General features: G+C 40.6%; 1 long non-coding RNA gene across 1 annotated transcript; it reads right to left on the bottom strand.

Annotated features, from left to right (window-relative positions):
* Positions 1 to 4,595: 4,595 nt before the first annotated feature.
* On the bottom strand, positions 4,596 to 18,908 carry LOC118937338. Its single transcript, XR_005034603.1, has 4 exons — positions 17,414 to 18,908; positions 13,514 to 13,611; positions 4,805 to 5,078; positions 4,596 to 4,710 (listed from the first exon to the last, which is right to left on the bottom strand). It is a non-coding gene; the product is annotated as an uncharacterized LOC118937338 (long non-coding RNA).
* Positions 18,909 to 20,392: the final 1,484 nt, after the last annotated feature.

The raw sequence follows: 20,392 nt of genomic DNA, 5'->3' as shown, positions 1-20,392 counted from the left end.
CTGTGTGCTTGGTTATGTGCTAAATATTCATCTTATAGGAGTAATCTAACTGCAATATATATACAGTGCCTTGCGAAAGTATTCGACCCCCTTGAACTTTGCGACCTTTTGCCATATTTCAGGCTTCAAACATAAAGATATAAAACTGTATTTTTTGTGAAGAATCAACAACAAGTGGGACACAATCATGAAGTGGAACGATATTTATTGGATATTTCAAACTTTTTTAACAAATCAAAAACTGAAAAATTGGGCGTGCAAAATTATTCAGCCCCTTTAAGTTAATACTTTGTAGCGCCACCTTTTGCTGCGATTACAGCTGTAAGTCGCTTGGGGTATGTCTCTATCAGTTTTGCACATCGAGAGACTGAAATTTTTTCCCATTCCTCCTTGCAAAACAGCTCGAGCTCAGTGAGGTTGGATGGAGAGCATTTGTGAACAGCAGTTTTCAGTTATTTCCACAGATTCTCGATTGGATTCAGGTCTGGACTTTGACTTGGCCATTCTAACACCTGGATATGTTTATTTTTGAACCATTCCATTGTAGATTTTGCTTTATGTTTTGGATCATTGTCTTGTTGGAAGACAAATCTCCGTCCCAGTCTCAGGTCTTTTGCAGACTCCATCAGGTTTTCTTCCAGAATGGTCCTGTATTTGGCTCCATCCAACTTCCCATCAATTTTAACCATCTTCCCTGTCCCTGCTGAAGAAAAGCAGGCCCAAACCATGATGTTGCCACCACCATGTTTGACAGTGGGGATGGTGTGTTCAGGGTGATGAGCTGTGTTGCTTTTACACCAAACATAACGTTTTGCATTGTTGCCAAAAAGTTCAATTTTGGTTTCATCTGACCAGAGCACCTTCTTCCACATGTTTGGTGTGTCTCCCAGGTGGCTTGTGGCAAACTTTAAACGACACTTTTTATGGATATCTTTAAGAAATGGCTTTCTTCTTGCCACTCTTCCATAAAGGCCAGATTTGTGCAATATACGACTGATTGTTGTCCTATAGACAGAGTCTCCCACCTCAGCTGTAGATCTCTGCAGTTCATCCAGAGTGATCATGGGCCTCTTGGCTGCATCTCTGATCAGTCTTCTCCTTGTATGAGCTGAAAGTTTAGAGGGACGGCCAGGTCTTGGTGGATTTGCAGTGGTCTGATACTCCTTCCATTTCAATATTATCGCTTGCACAGTGCTCCTTGGGATGTTTAAAGCTTGGGGAATCTTTTTGTATCCAAATCCAGCTTTAAACTTCTTCACAACAGTATCTCGGACCTGCCTGGTGTGTTCTTTGTTCTTCATGATGCTCTCTGCGCTTTTAACGGACCTCTGAGACTATCACAGTGCAGGTGCATTTATACGGAGACTTGATTACACCCAGGTGGATTGTATTTATCATCATTAGTCATTTAGGTCAACATTGGATCATTCAGAGATCCTCACTGAACTTCTGGAGAGAGTTTGCTGCACTGAAAGTAAAGGGTCTGAATAATTTTGCACGCCCAATTTTTCAGTTTTGATTTGTTACAAAAGTTTGAAATATCCAATAAATGTCGTTCCACTTCATGATTGTGTCCCACTTGTTGTTGATTCTTCACAAAAATACAGTTCTATATCTTTATGTTTGAAGCCTGAAATGTGGCAAAAGGTTGCAAAGTTCAAGGGGGCAGAATACTTTAGCAAGGCACTGTATTTGTACAATTTGGAAAAGTTTCATATACTGTAATAACTTTTTTTACATCCGTTTTGCCAAGATAGCAAGAGCCAGTGTCTGTAATGTGTTTCATAAGACACTCGTTCTACAACACCTTGCTACGAAATTAGCTTGCAACTTAGTTTCATCATGTCATGGTATCAACTGTGAGTTGAATGCCCGGTCTTGAGTCAGCTCAGCTGTCCTTCAACAGAATACTCTATAACTGGCTAGTTTTATCTCTTCTCATCTCTCCTTATGTCTCCTGTAAGATCTTTTCCAGGGAACAAATCCCAGAACTACTAATATCCCTACAGGTGTACGCTATATGTGGACATTGCACGAACATCGCCCAGCTTGACTGTAGATATATTTCAATTTAAAAAAAATCTATGGTTGTGTTCATGTTACAAAGACAAAATATTTTCTGCTGTAAATATGATATTTAATGTGCTTCCAAAGAAAGTATGCCTACACTTAACTAGCAATTACAAATAAGTTGTGTGTAGAGTACAACTTTAGCTGTCTGACCAGAACTAGAATGGCATTATGTTTGTCTATTTGGTCAAATCTAAGAGTTTGGCTGTCTAACCACACACGGACATCCCCAGATCTCTGGGTGATGTTCTGTCTTTATGTCTCCAGTGGGCGATGAAGTCCCTTCCATCTGTGTAATGTATTATATACAGTGCCTTGCGAAAGTATTCGGCCCCCTTGAACTTTGCGACCTTTTGCCACATTTCAGGCTTCAAACATAAAGATATAAAACTGTATTTTTTTGTGAAGAATCAACAACAAGTGGGACACAATCATGAAGTGGAACGACATTTATTGGATATTTCAAACTATTTTAACAAATCAAAAACTGAAAAATTGGGCGTGCAAAATTATTCAGCCCCTTTACTTTCAGTGCAGCAAACTCTCTCCAGAAGTTCAGTGAGGATCTCTGAATGATCCAATGTTGACCTAAATGACTAATGATGATAAATACAATCCACCTGTGTGTAATCAAGTCTCCGTATAAATGCACCTGCACTGTGATAGTCTCAGAGGTCCGTTAAAAGCGCAGAGAGCATCATGAAGAACAAGGAACACACCAGGCAGGTCCGAGATACTGTTGTGAAGAAGTTTAAAGCCGGATTTGGATACAAAAAGATTTCCCAAGCTTTAAACATCCCAAGGAGCACTGTGCTTGCGATAATATTGAAATGGAAGGAGTATCAGACCACTGCAAATCTACCAAGACCTGGCCGTCCCTCAAAACTTTCAGCTCATACAAGGAGAAGACGGATCAGAGATGCAGCCAAGAGGCCCATGATCACTCTGGATGAACTGCAGAGATCTACAGCTGAGGTGGGAGACTCTGTCCATAGGACAACAATCAGTCGTATATTGCACAAATCTGGCCTTTATGGAAGAGTGGCAAGAAGAAAGCCATTTCTTAAAGATATCCATAAAAAGTGTTGTTTAAAGTTTGCCATAAGCCACCTGGGAGACACACCAAACATGTGGAAGAAGGTGCTCTGGTCAGATGAAACCAAAATGGAACTTTTTGGCAACAATGCAAGACATTATGTTTGGCGTAAAAGCAACACAGCTCATCACCCTGAACACACCATCCCCACTGTCAAACATGGTGGTGGCAGCATCATGGTTTGGGCCTGCTTCTCTTCAGCAGGGACAGGGAAGATGGTTAAAATTGATGGGAAGATGGATGGAGGCAAATACAGGACCATTCTGGAAGAAAACCTGATGGAGTCTGCAAAAGACCTGAGACTGGGACGGAGCTTTGTCTTCCAACAAGACAATGATCCAAAACATAAAGCAAAATCTACAATGGAATGGTTAAAAAAAAAACATATCCAGGTGTTAGAATGGCCAACTCAAAGTCCAGACCTGAATCCAATCGAGAATCTGTGGAAAGAACTGAAAACTGCTGTTCACAAATGCTCTCCATCCAACCTCACTGAGCTCGAGCTGTTTTGCAAGGAGGAATGGTGAAAAATTTCAGTCTCTCGATGTGCAAAACTGATAGAGACATACCCCAAGCGACTTACAGGTGTAATCGCAGCAAAAGGTGGCGCTACAAAGTATTAACTTAAGGGGGCTGAACAATTTTGCACGCCCAATTTTTCAGTTTTTGATTTGTTAAAAAAGTTTGAAATATCCAATAAATGTCGTTCCACTTCATGATTGTTTCCCACTTGTTGTTGATTCTTCACAAAAAAATACAGTTTTATATCTTTATGTTTGAAGCCTGAAATGTGGCAAAAGGTTTGCAAAGTTCAAGGGGGCCGAATACTTTCGCAAGGCACTGTATAGGTCATGGACAGGTGCAGTCAGCTGGCAGGAGGGGTGGAGTGCATGACATTCCATTCTGGTTAAGACAGAGCTTGCCTCAAACCATGATTCCAGCAGGCAGAGTTCAATAACTACAGGCAGATGTCAGATGCAGGGAGGATGGCACTCTTCTCAAACCACTCTGTATGCCACTGCCCAATTCAAAGCTTCCTCCAGAGGAATATGAGAAGAGTGCAATTGCTGAACTTTTGTAGTGATTGTAAACAAAGTGTATTGATACATTTCAAGTGTAAGTTATATGTAGAATAAACCATACTTCACATAATACTGTAGAAGCAGTGTTCTGCTAATATAACAACGTGCACATATTACACGTAATTCATAGCCAGTACAGATACTTAACCTATCAGAGACATATACTTTACCTATTATCTAGTAGTCCTGGGGATATCTTGCCAAACATGTCAGTTGTCATACCTTCCTGTACGGTGTCCCATATAAGAAAGGAGTTCTCTGACATGTTTGACGAATGCACAGCCCCCCCCCCCACACCCCATAGTACCATTTGATTCAATAATAACAAAAGAAGCTAAAAAGTAATATGCGTCTAGTTCAATTTTAATGCTGAGTGAAAGCTCTCTCCCAATTCATACATCAGTATCAACCAGTCTTTCAATAAGAGGACTCCATGACAAAAGCAGCTCTTCTGTCCTCCATCTGTATAAAAACGAGGAAGAGTTCATGAGTGACACGTGTATTGAAAGGGTGATATTACTAAACACTTGTGATGTACTGTCTTATTAGTAATCACCTTTTGTCACTTCGGAGGTGTTTGCCAACGCCTGTTGGGCATTGCAGCGTAGATCAGCTCCAGGCTCGTCTCGTCACAGATACTGGTCATGAAGGAGCCTGTCTTCGGCACCTTGATTCGACCCAGCTCCTATATTTATGAAGATGGCGCCAACAGATATGGCAGATCTGCTTCTAGCTCCGAAGCAACTTTGCAGCCGGAAATAACTTTTGGATATCAGTGGCGGTAACTCACCAGCATTACGACTAGGAATGCGACTTTCCCGAATTGGATCCTATCGGGAAAGGGTGAAAACATACAGTTGAAGTCGGAAGTTTACATACACTTAGGTTGGAGTCATTAAAACTCGTTTTTCAACCACTCCACAAATTTCTTGTTAACAAACTATAGTTTTGGCAAGTCGGTAAGGACATCTACTTTGTGCATGACACAAGTAATTTTTCCAACAATTGTTTACAGACAGATTATTTCTGTAACGGGGTGAGTGACTAATGGGGTGAGTGACTGGTTGCCAGGAAGTCAGGCGCAGGAGAGCAGAGATGGGTGATAACAGGATAACTTTAATATACACCCTGGCCCAAAGGCCAGGCGAGGCAGCACAAAGCACAACCACGGTAATGACATGATGTAGGTTTATGACAGTCATAAATACCTCTTCACCCCTTTTTCCTCTCTCTACCCTACTGAGGTTACATTTGCAAAACCCTTTGGTTAACATAGAGATTCAGGGAACATCAGAAGGTGGGGGGAAATGAACTATATTCTGGTAATGCGACCAATTGAACATATGCGGTGGTACTTAATGAATATGTCAGTTCGGTTGTCATCTGAGACATTCTCATCCATGATAAGATGACAAACTCTACAGTGGAAAGTCTACACATCAGAGTTATCGGATTCACATGGAATTGTTGTTCAATTTAAATGTTTGAATATGAAATTATTTGTGATGGGATGAAATGTGATTTTAGCTTCTAAAATGAGAGATTTGCAAATGGTATGAACTTTGAACTCTTATTCACTACAGAAGTGATACCTCCTGGCCGTTGAGTTAGCAACAGCAGATGCAACGAGGGTTAGAAAGGAACAGACAGAGTATCCCGTCTACCAACGACATTACTACAACGTATCCAATTGACAATCAGAGACATTCTTCAAAGGACTCGGTTTGGCAACACGGCCTTCCATCTACCACCAACCTACCGAAGCGTAGCTCCGAGTAAATATTTATTGCATTTTCCTTTTCCAAATGGGTGGGAATTTAGAATGCATCAGATACTGTATTTACGATAGCACAGCTTCTCCCTGTGTCCCTCAGTCTTCCCGCTCTTTCACTCAAACCCAGCCCCTTTTCTTTTGTGTAACAAGCTGTCATATCTGTTACGCCCGCTAGGGACGTTTTCCTTTATGATGTAATTTGTAATCAAGTTATGATTTAATTATGTGTATGTGTAATTCTGTGTGATTAGTTAGGTATTTAGTATATAAACAATTAAACACAATTTTGTATTGCTGATTCAAATTTTTAGCCAGGGTTCGTGCAGATAACCAAGAATTTACAACTTTCAGATTAGACTGAATTAAGATGACGATTGATATTGACTGCTATTGATGTCAAATATTACTAGGTCTTTAAGAGTTTATTCGGAAGATAACAGCTCTATAAATATTATTTTGTGGTGCCCGACTCTCTAGTTAATTACATTTACATGATTAGCTCAATCAGGTGATATTAAGTACGGAGAAATTATTTTATAGAATAGCATGTCATATCACTTAATCGGGCATAGCCAAAGACACAACATTATTGGAGCCCCCTGATAGGAATCTAAAATAGAATGACGCTTTCATTTTGATTCAGCCTGCATAAAATTGAAAAGCAGATTACATAATATACCAAGTTTATTATTTTTTTTTGGAGTGGTAGACAAGCATTATTGGGTGTGTGTGTGTTGAAGATTCCCCCGCCTCTGTGTTGTTCGCTGACATAGTCAGTGGGTAACGTTTCTGTATGAGGGCCGAGAAAGCTAATTATAGAAATCTGAGAAATAGAGCGTTTGGCCAAACGCAGGGCTATATCTGCCTGGCGCGTTTCAGACGTGGGTAGGCTCGGTCATTATTAATTTCTCGAGCAAGGACAAAGAGCCAGCAGACTGAAATTCAGGAGAGATAAGCTTGACCAGCGTTATATATATATCTCTGTCTCTCTCGCGAGTAGACCAAGGCGCATTTCGTTGTTGCCGCGTGTTCCGGTTAAAACTTGTCAAAAACCGCCGAAAAGGGTTTGAACATAATACGTTATAAGTAAAACCTTTCCCTTGCCAAGGGAATCCTATGTGCTGCATTTTCAGGCACAAAGGGGGGTTTAGCTTGCATACTAAAGCTAACAAGGGAAAATAGCTATTTTGTTTTATTGTGCTACGTTGAAACTCCTGAAGTCTGAAGTTCCGCCCCGGATAGTTCCGTTTGATTTCAGCGTGTGAAATCATTGACCGCTGGCGTGTGGCCTAATACAGTATATTCGTTCATGAAGAATTATTCAGGTCACACTCAAGTCATTACTTATGATATCCAGACGGATGTCAATGTCTTATCCAATTGAACTAATAAATGTAAATCTGGCAATTTACATTCTGAAATATATATTTTAAATAATACCCAAATTGATGAGTTTTCTAAATAAGACATTGTAAACTTTTTTCCAAACTAACCTAGATGAAGCAACTTCTCAGGTTAATTCAAGTTTAATTCCCAAATAGCCTATACAGGTCTGATTTATCATTAAATTGATAAATCAGTTAAATTTGTTTTTTGCAAAAACATTCAGTAATCCAGTACTGACAGTAGCCCCGCCCCAGCGGGAATCCCATGTGGTTTCGGCCTTCGGGAGAAGTGCCAGTGTTGAATGTTCCCAACATTTGATCTACTGTTTACACTTATGATATCCAATCAATGGAGATTGTATGGATTATTGTCTCATTCAATTTAATAAGTTAAATTGTTGAACAGAACTTAATGTTCTTCCAATCAAATGAGACACTTTTAAACTTCTCATATTAACCTACATGAAGAAACTTCTCAGGTTAATTCAAGTTTAATACCCAGATAGCCTACCCAGGTAGGATTAATCATTGGCATTGATTAATTAATAAAATTTTATTTTGCAAATTCATTCACGTCCAACTTCCACATTACTGGTACGGTACTGATGGTTCGTCAACATCTATAAATAGATTAAACTTGTCTTTGCAGCTTCCAATGAATTCCAAACCCAAACTTTGAACATTTTTCCTCTAAATTTTTCTAATAATGTGCAAGCTATCAAAGGAGGTGGTCACCACTCCTCCACTAATTAGTGAACCTCCACCCATAAAATGATTGATCTCTGACCTCAGCAGCGATATCAACCCTAATTATGCCATTAGCGCAAAAACCAGCCGAAATTGCGAACGCTCTCCAAAATCAACCATCAAACACAGGCTTTGTGATGGTTTCCCCCACGTTTGCACTGATGTATCGCCATAAAAATGTGGCATCAGTCCAATACCACAGTGCACAGCTGAAGCACGTGCCTGACATGGCTAACATGAGGGGACAGGTGGAGAGAACTGAGCAACTATTGACAAAAGCAGGAAATGAAAACATTCTGCTAGTCGAGGAACTGCGTTTGAAATCTGAACAATTAAAAGTAATTGCAATTACTTATGACAATGAATGAGCACAAACTCTTCAACAAAATCGTTGTCTCCAGGAACAACTCGATTTAGCCAAAACCAAATACGAGGTAGTCCACTCCAAACTAGATAAATCTGTTGAGTTATCTACAAATAGGAGCGCGCAATTTGATAACATGCAGGCAGTTTGTTGAACATTACTCAGAGTAACACGGTTCTACTCAAAATTCTGCAGACCAAAGACAATCAATTGATGAACACAATGACTAAGTTGGATGACAAATCAGCAGAACTCATTGAAGTCGCTGACCAAATGAATGATGAGAGAACTCGGGTGATGAAGATGGAAATCTTGATTTCTAAGCAAGCGGAAGAAATCTCCTCACTGAATCTCTCCCTCCATACTCAAGACCTCTAACAGCAAACCATGACAGATAAGTTTGAGACCGAAAGGAACAAGTGCGACACTCACGTGTCCAGAATCAGTACTCTAAACGCTCAAGTGGACTCTGCAATGCAGCAGAATACCACCCTTAGGTACCATCTGGAGGAAGTCCAGAATGGTCACGCTCTACAGCGTGACTATCCATCCAAGCAACCGGAGCCCTGTACTCAAAGGAGTGAAGACGATAGGTTTCAGACATTGCCTCCCTCATGTGTCCCTTAGTCTTCTCCTCTTGGCCATTCGGCACTCAGTAATATGGCGCCTCTTGGCCAACAAAGCCAAAGCTTGGCTTCTCCTCTTGGCCTTTCGGCCCCACTTTCCCCAGAGGATGAAGCCAACCCTCTCCGCCCGCTTGAAGTGGAATACCTTAACAAACTCAGAATTTCTCCACCTTTGACCCCGTCTCCCAATGATGGATTGGAAAACCAGGTATGGTCACAGGCTACACTACCTTCTCCACCGACCACACTGTCTTCCCCTAACGCTAGCTGCAACGCAGTATTCACAAGGGGTATCTGTCATAAGCACCCCTTGGGAAAAATATGTTTAGAAACCTCTTGGGGAAGAATCCGATCCAAGGAGATGTTACGATATCTCGACACATTCCATCAGCCAATCTGATTGAAAATTATTTTCATGATTTCGAGCCAGTTGTCTCTGTGAATGAGCAACTTCCCTCCTCCTTGCAGTCGTGCAGTCATTCATCTGACACCATCACCTGTTTCAAACAGTATCTTAAATAAGCTTCATCCTCATCTCGACCCAACCCCCCCGCCCCCAAAAAATAAAATAATAATAATACTAACACCCCCTCCCCCCCTTCTAGCTATGACTCTACTGATGGCTACGTTATTGAGGATTTTTTTTTACTTTCTATGCCTGTGATATGTGGTTGTCCCATCTAGCTATCTTAAGATGAAAGCACAAACTGTAAGTCGCTCTGGATAAAAGCATCTGCTGAATGACTAAAATGTAAACGGAAACTGTAAATGTTTCAGCATGATAATGCACAGCCCCATGTCGCTAGGATCTGTACACAATCCCTGGAAACTGTAAATGTTTCAGCATGATAATGCACAGCCCCATGTCGCTAGGATCTGTACACAATCTCTGGAAACTGTAAATGTTTCAGCATGATAATGCACAGCCCCATGTCGCTAGGATCTGTACACAATCCCTGGAAACTGTAAATGTTTCAGCATGATAATGCACAGCCCCATGTCGCTAGGATCTGTACACAATCCCTGGAAACTGTAAATGTTTCAGCATGATAATGCACAGCCCCATGTCGCTAGGATCTCTACACAATCCCTGGAAACTGAAAAGGTTCCAGTTCTTGCATGGCCTGCATACTCACCAGACATGTAACACATTGAGCATGTTTGCGATGCTATGGATGGACGTGGACGACAGAGTGTTCCAGTTCCTGCCAATATCCAGCAACTTCGCACAGCCATTGAAGAGGAGTGGGACAACATCAACAGCCTGATCAACTCTATGTGAAGGAGATGTGTAGCGCTGTATGATGCAAATGGTGGTCACACCAGATACCGACTGGCTTTATGATCAAAGCCCCTACCTTTTTTTAAAAGGTATCTGTGACTAACAGATGCATATCTGTATTCCCAGTCATGTGAAATCCATAGATTAGGGCCTATTGAATTAAATTGAAGTTACTGATAACTTCGTAAAATATTTGAAATTGTTGCATTTTTGTTCATTGTATCTACTGCTGTACATCTTTTGTGTATATCTTTTTTTGTGTATATATGCATAGATTGCATTTGGATTACTGATACAGTATTATTTGGGTTATTAATTGGATTCGTTCTGACATTTCTTGATTTTAGTTATTTGTGTATTTTAATATTTTTTTTTACTGCACTGTTAGGAGCTAGTAACACAAGCACATCTGCTAAACTGTGTACATCACCAACAAACTTAGATTTTTGGGCATGTGTTGTGTAATATGTGTAAAAGGCTGAATTTAGTCATCTTTATATCAATATCAAATAATTTCAGGGTAACAATTAAGTACATTACTGTAATAGATTTCCATGAAAGTGCTAGGACTGTCTGGGTGTAAAGTGTAAATATGAAAACTAGCTCTCTTTGTTATTGGTCTATTAACCAGTTTTCCACAACCCAAATTTGTTCACACTTTTACAGTGTTAGTTTCATCAGCTGTTGCACACACAAAACACAGAAGAAAATAATTTTGACTGCACTGGGCCTTTAATAAACCACTAGGAAGGGTTACGCAGTTGTAAACATGACTTATTTCACCTCCAAAAAAAATCACATATTTTCCCCATTCATTTCCACAATCCTAATATGGTCATATTGTCACGAGATACTAGGAGTGGTGGGTGGAATCAGGCGCAGAGAGCAGGGTTCAGTAGAGTGTCAATTTATTCTCTGGCGCACAAAACGGTCACGCCAACACACGCATACAATTGACCAGCCCAAAACACAGGACCAAAATTGTCTGGAGAATACATACACGAAAACCACCATACAACAGAGTAACAAAAACAATCCCGCACAAAACAAGGGCGGGACAACCTACTATATATAAGGACGCTAATTAAACTAAAATACACACAGGTGAAACTAATAAGACAAAACCAACAGACAAACCAAAAAGGGATCGGTAGTGGCTAGTAGGACGGTGACGACCACCGCCGAGCACCGCCCGAACAGGCAGGGGAGCCAACTTCGGCGGAAGTCGTGACACATATAGTTGAAGTCGGAAGTTTACATACACCTTAGCCAAATACATTTTAACTCCGTTTTTCACAATTCCTGACATTTAATCCTAGTAAAAATTCCCTGTCTTAGGTCAGTTAGAATCACCACTTTATTTTAAGAATGTGAAATGTCAGAATAATAGTATAGAGAATGATTTATTTCAGCTTTTATTTCTTTCATCACATTCCCAGTGGGTCCGAAGTTTACATACTGTCACGACTTCAGGTCCCTCTCCTTGTTCGGGTGATGTCACCGGCCTTCTTGCCATCGCCAATCCACTTTTCATTTTCCATTTGTTTTGTCTTTGTTTTACACACCTGGTTTCAATTCCCCAATTACATGTTCATTATTTAACCCTCTGTTTTCCCCATGGTTTTTGTTTTGTGCCTGTTTGTTTTATGTATTTTGGTCCTTTTGTGTGGGCTTGGTATTACTACACGTATTTGGTCATTTTGAGTGAAGTTACTTTTATTACTCATCTCTGCTGTCCTGCGCCTGACTCCTCTGTACTAGCTACACCCAGACCTTTACACATACACTCAATTAGTATTTGGTAGCATTGCCTTTAAATTGTTTAACCTGGGTCAAACATTTCGGGTAGCCTTCCACAAGCTTCCCACAATAAGTTGGGTGAATTTTGGCCCATTCCTCCTGACAGAGCTGGTGTAACCGAGTCAGGTTTGTAGGCCTCCTTGCTCGCACACGCTTTTTCAGTTCTGCCCACACATTTTCTATAGGATTAAGGTCAGGGCTATGTGATGGCCACTCCAATACCTTGACTTTGTTGTCCTAAAGACATTTTGCCACAACTTTGGAAGTATGCTTGGGGTCATTGTCCATTTGGAAGACCCATTTGTGACCAAGCTTTAACTTCCTGACTGATGTCTTGAGATGGTGCTTCAATATATCCATATTTTTTCTTCCTCATGGTGCCATCTATTTTGTGAAGTGCCCCAGTCCCTCCTGCAGCAAAGCACCCCCATAACATGATGCTGCCACGGTTGGGATGGGGTTCTTCTTCTCCTTCCTGAGCGGTATGACGGCTGTGTGGTCCCATGGTGTTTATACTTGCGTACTATTGTTTGTACAGATGAATGTGGTACCTTCAGGCGTTTGGAAATTGCTCCCATGGATGAACAAGACTTGTGGAGGTCTACAATTTGTTTTCTGAGGTCTTGGCTGATTTCTTTTGATTTTGCCATGATGTCAAGCAAAGAGGCACTGAGTTTGAAGGTAGGCCTTGAAATACATCCACAGGTACACCTCACATTAAATGATGTCAATTAGCCAACCAGAAGCTTCTAAAGCCATGACATAATTTTTGGGAATTTTACAAGCTGTTTAAAGGCACAGTTAATGTAGTGTATGTAAACTTCTGACCCACTGGAATTGTGATACAGTGAATTATACGTGAAATAATCTGTCTGTAAACAATTTTTGGAAAAATTACTTGTCATGCACAAAGTAAATTTCCTAACCGACTTGCCAAAACCACAGTTTGTTAACAAGAAATTTGTGGACTGGTTGAAAAACGAGTTTTAATGACTCCAACCTAAGTGTATGCAAACGTCCGACTTCAACTGTATGTCATTATGAAACAAAAAATGCTGCATTTCATTGGCCTAGCTGTCAAATTTTTAATGGTTGGCACCAGATGTCAAACCACCATGTTCACATTAGGAGAGAAAAATCCATCCGGCTGAGCTCATACAGAAACAGGACCAGATGGAGCTTTATTTCACTGGTTGGTTATTCAAAACAACACATTTACTGAGGATTTTACCCAAACTGCTTGAATTCATCATAGTAAGGGAATGAAGGACCCAGTCAGGACCCCACCTTGGTGCCAAGATTGGGTGAGGAGTAGGTGAAGGGGCGCGTGAGTGGGATGGGGGGACACAGGTGTTCATGGGAGTCGAGGGAGAGCATGGAGGGACCTGGAAGAGAGAAAAGACAAATGAGAGAATAAAATTCAAGCATAAAACCTGATTGTAGAATCTGGCATAAATCTCTGATCACAGAATCTGGCATAAATCTCTGATCACCCATGAGCTTTGTCACAGAGTCCATGGTGCTCTATTCCCCTATAGGAGGAAATCCGTTCTTATTTTGCTGTATGGAAGCTGGTTAAGTTGTAGTATGTATGTGGGCGGACTCCTAACTTGACTTTAATAATCATGAATGGATGTCATCAATTGAAGATATGTGTGGCTATTTGTCTATAGATACTTATCAGGTGGTCACGGGGTTTGTTGTCATGACCTGGACATACAGTGGGGAGAACAAGTATTTGATACCTCAACGATTTTGCAGGTTTTCCTACTTACAAAGTATGTAGAGGTCTGTAATTTTTTATCATAGGTACACTTCAACTGTGAGAGACGGAATCTAAAACAAAAATCCAGAAAATCTCATTGTATGATTTTTAAGTAATTAATTAGCATTTTATTGCATGACATAAGTATTTGATCACCTACCAACCAGTAAGAATTCCGGCTCTCACAGACCTGTTAGTTTTTCTTTATGAAGCCCTCCTGTTCTCCAATCATTACCTCTATTAACTGCACCTGTTTGAACTCATTACCTGTATAAAAGACACCTGTCCACACACTGCACAAGGCTGGGATGGGCTACAGGACAATAGGCAAGCAGCTAGGTGAGAAGGCAACAACTGTTGGTGCAATTATTAGAAAATTGAAGAAGTTCAAGATGACGGTCAATCACCATCGGTCTGGGGCTCCATGCAAGATCTCACCTCGTGGGGCATCAATGATCATGAGGAAGGTGAGGGATCAGCCCAGAACTACATGGCAGGACCTGGTCAATGACCTGAAGAGAGCTGGGACCACAGTCTCAAAGAAAACCATTAGTAACACACTACGTCGTCATGGATTAAAATCCTGCAGCGCACGCAAGGTCCCCCTGCTCAAGCCAGCGCGTGTCCAGGCCCGTCTGAAGTTTGCCAATGACCATCTGGATTATCCAGAGGAGGAATGGGAGAAGGTCATGTGGTCTGATGAGACAAAAATAGAGCTTTTTGGTCTAAACTCCACTCGCCGTGTTTGGAGGAAGAAGAAGGATGAGTACAACCCCAAGAACACCATCTCAACCTTGAAGCATGGAGGTGGAAACATCATTCTTTGGGGATGCTTTTCTGCAAAGGGGACAGGACGACTACACCGTATTGAGGGGAGGATGGATGGGGCCATGTATCGTGAGATCTTGGCCAACAACCTCCTTCCCTCAGTAAGAGCATTGAAGATGGGTCGTGGCTGGGTTTTCCAGCATGACAACAACACGAAACACACAGCCAGGCAACTAAGGAGTGGCTCTGTAAGAAGCTTCTAAAGGTCCTGGAGTGGCCTAGCCAGTCTCCAGTCCTGAAACCAATAGAACATCTTTGGAGGGAGCTGAAAGTCCGTATTGCCCAGCAACAGCCCCGAAACCTGAAGGATCTGGAGAAGGTCTGTATGGAGGAGTGGGCCAAAATCCCTGCTGCAGCGTGTGCAAACCTGATCAAGAACTACAGGAAACATACGATCTCTGTAATTGCAAACAAAGGTTTCTGTGCCAAATATTAAGTTCTGCTTTTCTGATGTATCAAATACTTATGTCATGCAATAAAATGCAAATGAATTACTTAAAAATCATACAATGTGATTTTCTGGATTTACAGACCTCTACATGCTTTGTAAGTAGGAAAACCTACAAAATCGACAGTGTATCATATACTTGTTCTCCCCACTCTAGCATCTCCAAAAGCCCCAAATACCATACATTTATGATACATTTGTCATTCATCTCTTCCAAAGGTTGTATTGAACTTCCGCTATCACAATGTGAATCAGAAATGACAAGACCCAGACACAGTAAACTAACAGACCACAGTCTAAAAGGTGAACAAAATATAATCAAATAGTGTAATGAGTTAATGATGGACTGGATGTTAACTTTTCAATACAATCAACAAAGTGCTTCACATCATAAAGTAATAAAATAAAAGTACTAAACAAGAAACAAAAATAAGAGGCAGGAGAAATGAAAAAAGCATAGCTAATTAAAATCATCCATTTAAATCATTCATTAAAACATCTTTATAAAATTGTCTTCAGCAGGGATATCAAAAGAGGCACTGAATATCTTATGGCAGACCATTCTAAAGTCTAGGGGCCCTAACGGCAAATGCTTGGTCTCCTTTCGTTTTCAACCTAGACTTCGGAATGGTCAAGAGTGCCCTTTGTTACAGAAAAAACACATGATTTTACATGTGGAAAATCACATGATTTCACAGGTGAAATTTTCATGTTTTATATGTGTAACATTTTATTTCACATGTGAAACCATGTGATTTTGGAACACTTCACATGTTGATGATATTTCACATGAAGTTTCAACTGGATATTTTTCACAGCAAATTTCACTGGTTGATAACCTCCAAACAAACATTTTGTCATCAGGATGTCCCCGGAATGTCACGTAACTGCAGTGTTCCACTGATACTGCAAGGCTCTGTACAGCAGAAAACAGACAGCTGAAGATGTCAGACATCACAGTTTATATACATCCTACTTAAGACACTCCTCTTCCTTACAGTTTTTTTTACAGTTTTTTTCTTGCTTACAGGAAAGAAGGTAACCAGATACTAACCCTGATTACTCCCTTAAGGGGAACTGACCTCACCCCTCACCCACAGATATCCATCCGTCTTCCCTATATCAACACATCGCTCTCCTCTCCTCCATCAAACACATTCCAAAGCCTTCTGGCTTTTTACAAAAACTCTTTCTATTCAAGGCTTTTGTCTCTGTCATTTATTTAATATCTCAATGTTCAAAGTTTAGCCGATCCCAACAGTCCTTCCTCTTGAACAATAGCATTCTAATGTTCACTTTACATAAACTTGGAAATGACTTGAATGTATAAACAATTATAATAAAACATGAAAACATTTTTTATAGAACATGAATTAAACAAACAAATGAACAACCAGTCACGCGAGGTTCACATATGTAAGCGACTTATGGCCTCTGTACTATGATCACACAATTGTATTCCCATCTATCATCACATAACAAAATGCCATTCCAGCTGAATCTGCGGTCTTGTTATATGTCAGATGGAGTGGCTGTGGTTTCTCCATTTCCCCCTTTCTGGTTCCTAAGAGAGTGATAGCACAATACTTGGAAAGCAACAAAAACAAACATAAAACATAACAGTATTAAAACAATGTGATAAGCTATGCATATTTATATATGCATGAAAACCAAAGTCTGAAACCATGGCAATTCCCACTCTCTCTTCACCTGACTCTATAATTTCCTGCTGGGTTCCACACAGCTCTAAAAAGCTTCCTCATGCTTTCACCCAGTCTTCCCCTTTAGGCCCCAGGTTCCGAGAGGTGTTCCCAAGTCATGTCATTTTCACTTTATTCCCCATCTTCTCCATTTCACTTGATAGGCACGAACACCTGATATGCAAGTGCATATCCCTAATCCACGTTCCATCCTCTTGAGGGAACTCAGCATTGCATCTGCTTTTACATCAATGCTTTCAACATATTGTTCACAGTACAATTACCCCTCTATCCTCTATCATATGATACATTAACCCATAAAGCAGCTGAACCCCAAACCAGCTATGATGTTTACAGTAGTTTCCAGACCCAACCACCTGTATGTCTTACAGTGGAATCTAGTCTCTCTCTCGCTCCGCTTCCTGTGTCATGGTGTCTTCACTCACCCATTATGCAGTTGGACCTCACTTCACGTGCAAACTATGCACCCCCCAAGGAGAGACATGACGATCTTAACCACTGCAGGTACTGTTCGAAGTAGTGTGTCTCTCAAATCAATGCTCAACACCCCCGCCTGATGTCTCTTGATGTACACTCAATCTCCAGAATTCAGCCCGTGCCCTTAGGTGGAACCAAGATATAACTGAGGATATGCACACTGTAACACATGGGTTATTTCCTGACAAACATAATTTGTAATATTTGAATAACAGCATCCTCTGTCCTCCCATTGGTCCCCCAGTTACCAATAACCAATCCATGTCACATGAGTCGTCATAAAGTGATATGCTAATGCACTAGGTTCCAGTATCACCTTAAACTCATTCTTCCAATGCCCGATAGTCCCACATCTAAAACAGGGAGCTGTCTCCTTACGTTTTGATTTTTTTTCGCTACGTTTCTTAGTTTTATCCTGGCCATTGAAACTGTTGTTAGCCATTTCCTCTATGGCCTTATTAACCCCTGGCACGTCTGCAAGGTGAGCGGAGTCATATTCCACTCTCAAAACATTGTCTTGAATTAAATCTACTACCCCCGCAATTACTGTTTTGAGGGTTCAACCCCGTCATTAAAGCAGAAGCGCAATTTTTTTTCAATACACTCCCGTTCCCAGGCCTTCTGTAGTAAAGTACTGGTGTTACACTTTATGGGTTTACGCATTTTCTGTTGATAGAATGCTGACATTAAAACACGGGTATATTACGTTTTTGATTCTGTTTTTATGTCCTTGTGCCAAGTCATAATTGCCTCCCTGCATTCTTTATTTGATTTGAATTCACCGTCAGAAGGAAAATATTGTCCAATTTTATCTAATTTGCTAAATTTTTCCCATATTCCAGCCGAATTGGTAGAATGCTCGTGTGCTTCTTTTAGCACCTCCATAGCTTTATTCTATTCCGCTATCTCTATATTACAGGGAGAAACGGGTTCGTTTGTCGCCATATCAATAGATACCCGACGGTATTCAGGGTATCTTAGATTCCTTAACTCCTGTCGATTATACACACCATCTATTCACTATTTCCTAAGATAGCACTACACACTTCCCCGGATAATCATTCAAAAACCGATACCAGAAACGTCTGCGAATCTATTACTGGAGAATACGGATTTCTTAATGTCTTTGTGCCGTATCTCCTCCAATATCCCTATTATTGATAATACTTCACCAAAATTATTCACATTTGTCTTCCTATTTCCACATAATCTGCCATGGTTCACCACCCCAACAGGGCACACAACTAACCTTCCATTCACACTTTTATGGCCAATACAACTAGGCTCTCACCCCGTTGTAGCTATACAGGGAACCAACCCCGCTGGTATTTACCCCCTAGGACTCACCCTTCGCAGGTTCCAGCCTGCGTGAGTTTACCTTCCGGGACTCACCCTATATTAATAGTAATCACAGGTATTAATCCACTGGGATTTACTATTGACTTTATAGTACTAGCAGGAACCAACCTACTAGGGAGTTACCCCCTAGGACTTACCCTACAGGCCTGTATGAGTTTACCTTCCGGGCCTTACCATTTACTATAAAGCTACGACCGGTCGTTACACAATGGGCCTTTTGAATAAACTCAGGCTTCCTAAATCCGTATTCTAGAATTATTCAGCCTACGATTCTCATCTCCCAAAGATGTCAAAATGAGTGGTAACAGGTGTAGGAACTTGCCTACCTTATTTACTGTTCCACTAATCTGGAGTCTTTGGTTTGATAAAAAATCGTGGTGAATCCTGTCTACAACGCTAACTTTTAGGTTCTTCTTTTTCAGAGTAAATAACCCACGGACACTATAGAACCTTTAACCAAGTTTAATAATTCCACAAAGGTTCTGTAGAGCTGAAAACAGACAGCTAAAGATTTCAGACATCACAGTTTATATACATCCTACTTAAGACACTCCTGTTCCTTTACAGTTTATGGCTCCACAGGAAAGAAGGTAACCAGATACTAACCCTGATTACTCCCTTAAGGGGAACTGACCTCACCCCTCACCTTCTGACCCACAGATATCCATCCGTCTTCCCTATATCAACACATCGCTCTCCTCTTCTCCATCAAACACATTCCAAAGCCTTCTGGCTTTTTACAAACTTTCTATTCAAGGCTTTGTCTCTATCATTTATTTAATATCTCAATGTTCAAAGTTTAGCCGATCCCAACAATATTTAACATACTTTGACATACAGTTTCTTCAGAAAGTATTCACACCCCTTGGCTTTTTCCACATTTTGTTGTGTTCCAGATTAAATTGAGATTTTATTTGTCACTGGCCTACACACAATACCCCATAATGTCAAAGGTGAATTATGTAAAAAAATATATATATATATATATATATATATATATATATATATATATATATACACAGAAATTGATAATTTTTTTAAGCTGAAATGTCTTGAGTAAATAAGTATTCAACCCCTTTGTTACGGCAAGCCTAAAAAGGTTCAGGAGTAAAACTTTGCTTAACAAGTCACATAACACGTCACTGTTTCTGTGTGCTATAATAGTATTTAACATCAGTTTTGAATGACTACCTCATTGCTGTACCCCACACATACAATTATCTGCAAGGTCCCTCAGTGGAACAGTGCATTTCAACCACAGATTCAACCGCAAAGACCAGGGAGATTTTCCAATGCCTCGCAAAGAAGGGCACCTATTGGTAAATCAGACATTGAATATCCCTTTGAGAATGGTGAAGTTATTAATTACACTTTGGATGGTGCATCGATACACCCAGTCACTACAAAGAAACATGCATCCTTCCCAACTCAGTTGCCGGCGAGGAAGGAAACCGCTCAGGGATTTCACCATGAAGCAAATGGTAACTTTAAAGCAGTTAATGAGTTTAACTTTTTGGTTACAGGGGGCAGTATTTTCACGTCTGGATGAAATGCATGCCCAAATTCAA

This window comes from Oncorhynchus mykiss, chromosome 11, assembly GCF_013265735.2.
Source record: "Oncorhynchus mykiss isolate Arlee chromosome 11, USDA_OmykA_1.1, whole genome shotgun sequence".
Classification (NCBI taxonomy): domain Eukaryota; kingdom Metazoa; phylum Chordata; class Actinopteri; order Salmoniformes; family Salmonidae; genus Oncorhynchus; species Oncorhynchus mykiss.
Note: the sequence above shows the minus strand (reverse complement) of the source record. Positions and strands in the feature narration are given on the sequence as shown.